Consider the following 5000-nt stretch of genomic DNA (forward strand, 5'->3'; position numbering starts at 1 on the left):
CAGTGGGCTTACAATAGTGTGAGACAGGTTGGCAGCTGGGAATGGCTTGAAGAACAAATTATAGAAGAACATAACAAAGATCTATCTCTTTCAATGTTGTGGTATAACCCAGAAATCACTCCCAGACTGGACAATCCGCTTTTAGAATTTTCATGTGAAATAGTGAAAATCTTACATAAACGCCTGACCTTTAGTGGATATTCCTTACCATCATGTCCATTATGTAAAAACCCTTTGCTCTCTGCAGGAGGTAAAATCCTTAAAAATTATGTATGGCAACAACATAATATAACACAGGTCGGCCAAGTGATCGAAAGGGGAAATATGATACCTTTTAATGAACTTAAAACACAGTTTGGGCTGAAAGACACAGAATTTTTATCTTATTTACAAATACAATCAGTTATTAAATCATTGTTGTCTAAAGGCATAGCTATAGGAACAAACAGAGTCATGGAAGAGAATTACAGGCAGGAAAGGCATTGTTTCTGCAATGTATAAACTATCATGTTCAACCACCCCTGATACCAATACCCAAACTAAAGTCCAATGGGAGCGAGACATGGGTATACCCATATCTGAAACACAATGGGAAGCAGCACTTATGAATAGTACAAAAATATCAAAATGTGTTAGATATAAAATTATACAATTAAAGATACTACACAGGGCCTATATAACACCCTGTACATTGAATAAAATGAATCACACCGTACCCAAATTGTGCTGGCATGGGTGTGGAGTAGAGGGTACGCTCATGCACTTGCTGTGGCACTGCCCGCTTGTTAGGACATTTTGGTTGGACATTGCTGAGGACCTGTCAGTTACTCTCCAAATTGACATTAATCCTCGCCCTATAATGTGTATATTGGGTGTAAAAATGGTCACTGCTCAAGCAAAGATTGTAAATAATACTGTAGCACTGGCTTTTCTAGCATGCAAACGGATTATTTTAATGAACTGGAAAGAACGCAAATCGAACTGCTTCAGTATGGAGAACTGGCGCAAGGACTTCATGGACTTGCTATCGATGGAACAGGCTGCTCTGTCTCTTCAAGAGAGTGATAGGCCCGATGGCCTTCAAGGTCCCCTGAACTTTATTAGATCACTATCTGGAATAAGTTTGTGTACTGAACCTTTGTAACGCTCTGCAACCCCCCCCCCCCTCGCCCCTTGTTGTTATTGTTATTATTATTATTATTATTATTATTATTATAATTTTTTGTCTTGTTTTGTCATGTATGTATTGTCTTGTTTGAGAAAAAAAAATAAACTTTAAATATCACATACTCTAACTCATGTCTTATACTCTAACTCATGTATTATACTCTAACTCATGTCTTATACCTTAACTCATGTCTTATACTCTAACTCATGTCTTATACTCAAACTCATGTCTTATACTCTAACTCATGTCTTATACTCTAACTCATGTCTTATACTCAAACTCATGTCTTATACTCTAACTCATGTCTTATACTCTAACTCATGTCTTATACTCTAACTCATGTCTTATACTCTAACTCATGTCTTATACTCTAACTCATGTCTTATACTCTAACTCATGTCTTATACTCTAACTCATGTCTTATACTCTAACTCATGTCTTATACTCTAACTAATGTATTATACTCTAACTCATGTCTTATACTCTAACTAATGTATTATACTCTAACTCATGTCTTATACTCTAACTAATGTATTATACTCTAACTCATGTCTTATACTCTAACTCATGTTTTATACTCTAACTCATGTCTTATACCCTAACTCATGTCTTTTTCAGGAGCCCAAATCAAATCAAATGTATTTGTATAGCCCGAAATCACAACAAATTGCCCCAATGGGCTTCACAGATCAACAAGTAACATCACAATGGATCCACAATAAAAACCCTAAAATCCCGAGAATTTCCCCAATGAAGATAAGGAACAACTCCTGTGTAGGAGATATATGGGTGTTGCTATGGATGATAGATGGATGGAAAATAGAACAAGCTAATAATTGGTATGTATATATATATATATACATATATAGTAGCAATAGTATCTAAAGTATTGAAGAACATTAAAAAAATTGTAATAATAATAGAACTAAGAACAAAAAAGCATAGGATTACAAGCGCTGGTGTGATAAATATGACGGTGGCTCAAGGTCACCCTCCCCGCGGGGCAGGAGAACCACTCAGATCCAGGTGAAGTAGAGCCGGCATGGTTAGACCCAAGCTGCCCTCTTTCTGTGCCGTTCTGGCTACTTTGGCACACCTGCAAGTAGCCTAACCAAGCCAGAATAGCAAGGCTCAGCTTGGATAGGTTCTGTGGTGTTAGGCCCCGTTTAGACGGAAACGCTAGCAGGTGAATCCGCAAAAATATTTTTTCAGATGTGCCTTTCGTTTATACGGAAACGGCGTTTTTACGGGGTGAAACCGTAAAAAAGTGAGACCACCTTCCAGGGTGGAATTCCTAGAAACGGTAAACCTTTGCGCTCTCGTCTAAACTGTCAAACCGCATAAAACGATGACGAAAGGGTCGTCAAGGCTCTCGTCGCGCCTACTGCTTACATCACAGGCATGCGCCAGTAGCCTAGAAGCGTAAACAAAGCATGTCTGATTCTATCCATGGCGATCACCTGAAGGCTACATTGGCAGTACTTTTAAATACACAAGAATCTGTCCCGCGGCTATCACAACTATTATGACTGGACCCACTGTCTGTGAGTGACTCTGCTTTGGTCCAATCACATTCCCCACCCACACTCTGCGAATCAGAGGCAGAGTAGGGCGGGTCTTCACAGCACGTCATGTGACATATGCGCCAATCGTGTGACAGCGGGGCTCCGTTGTCTCGAGTTGTTACAGCCTCGTCTGCATGGAGAATTCCACCCCAAAACGCTCGTCTAAACGCAAAATTAAAAGTGAAACCGCAAGACGACTTTTGCGGTTTCTGTTCAGACTTCCATCCCAAAACGCTCGTCTAAACGTAGCCTTAGTGTGTACAGCTACACATTTAAAACAGCTGGTGTGTGTTTTGTTAAATTTGTATTTGACTCTATAAGAGTACATTTAACACCAGCTCAGTGTGTATTTCACTCTATAAGAGTACATTTAACACCAGCTCAGTGTGTATTTGACTCTATAAGAGTACATTTAACACCAGCTCAGTGTGTATTTGACTCTATAAGAGTACATTTAACACCAGCTCAGTGTGTATTTGACTCTATAAGAATACATTTAACACCAGCTCAGTGTGTATTTGACTCTATAAGAGTACATTTAACACCAGCTCAGTGTGTATTTGACTCTATAATAGTACATTTAACACCAGCTCAGTGTGTATTTCACTCTATAAGAGTACATTTAACACCAGCTCAGTGTGTATTTCACTCTATAAGAGTACATTTAACACCAGCTCAGTGTGTATTTCACTCTATAAGAGTACATTTAACACCAGCTCAGTGTGTATTTCACTCTATAAGAGTACATTTAACACCAGCTCAGTGTGTATTTCACTCTATAAGAGTACATTTAACACCAGCTCAGTGTGTATTTGACTCTATAAGAGTACATTTAACACCAGCTCAGTGTGTATTTGACTCTATAAGAGTACATTTAACACCAGCTCAGTGTGTATTTCACTCTATAAGAGTACATTTAACACCAGCTCAGTGTGTATTTCACTCTATAAGAGTACATTTAACACCAGCTCAGTGTGTATTTCACTCTATAAGAGTACATTTAACACCAGCTCAGTGTGTATTTCACTCTATAAGAGTACATTTAACACCAGCTCAGTGTGTATTTCACTCTATAAGAGTACATTTAACACCAGCTCAGTGTGTATTTCACTCTATAAGAGTACATTTAACACCAGCTCAGTGTGTATTTCACTCTATAAGAGTACATTTAACACCAGCTCAGTGTGTATTTTACTCTATAAGAGTACATTTAACACCAGCTCAGTGTGTATTTCACTCTATAAGAGTACATTTAACACCAGCTCAGTGTGTATTTCACTCTATAAGAGTACATTTAACACCAGCCCAGTGTGTATTTTACTCTATAAGAATACATTTAACACCAGCTCAATGTGTATTTTACTCTATAAGAGTACATTTAACACCAGCTCAGTGTGTATTTCACTCTATAAGAGTACATTTAACACCAGCTCAGTGTGTATTTGACTCTATAAGAGTACATTTAACACCAGCTCAGTGTGTATTTGACTCTATAAGAGTACATTTAACACCAGCTCAGTGTGTATTTGACTCTATAAGAATACATTTAACACCAGCTCAGTGTGTATTTGACTCTATAAGAGTACATTTAACACCAGCTCAGTGTGTATTTCACTCTATAAGAGTACATTTAACACCAGCTCAGTGTGTATTTCACTCTATAAGAGTACATTTAACACCAGCTCAGTGTGTATTTCACTCTATAAGAGTACATTTAACACCAGCTCAGTGTGTATTTCACTCTATAAGAGTACATTTAACACCAGCTCAGTGTGTATTTCACTCTATAAGAGTACATTTAACACCAGCTCAGTGTGTATTTCACTCTATAAGAGTACATTTAACACCAGCTCAGTGTGTATTTGACTCTATAAGAGTACATTTAACACCAGCTCAGTGTGTATTTGACTCTATAAGAGTACATTTAACACCAGCTCAGTGTGTATTTCACTCTATAAGAGTACATTTAACACCAGCTCAGTGTGTATTTCACTCTATAAGAGTACATTTAACACCAGCTCAGTGTGTATTTTACTCTATAAGAGTACATTTAACACCAGCTCAGTGTGTATTTCACTCTATAAGAGTACATTTAACACCAGCTCAGTGTGTATTTCACTCTATAAGAGTACATTTAACACCAGCTCAGTGTGTATTTTACTCTATAAGAATACATTTAACACCAGCTCAATGTGTATTTTACTCTATAAGAGTACATTTAACACCAGCTCAGTGTGTATTTCACTCTATAAGAGTACATTTAACAC

Source organism: Notolepis coatsorum, assembly GCF_963971535.1.
Source record: "Notolepis coatsorum genome assembly, chromosome: 1".
NCBI classification, from domain to species: Eukaryota; Metazoa; Chordata; class Actinopteri; order Aulopiformes; family Paralepididae; genus Notolepis; species Notolepis coatsorum.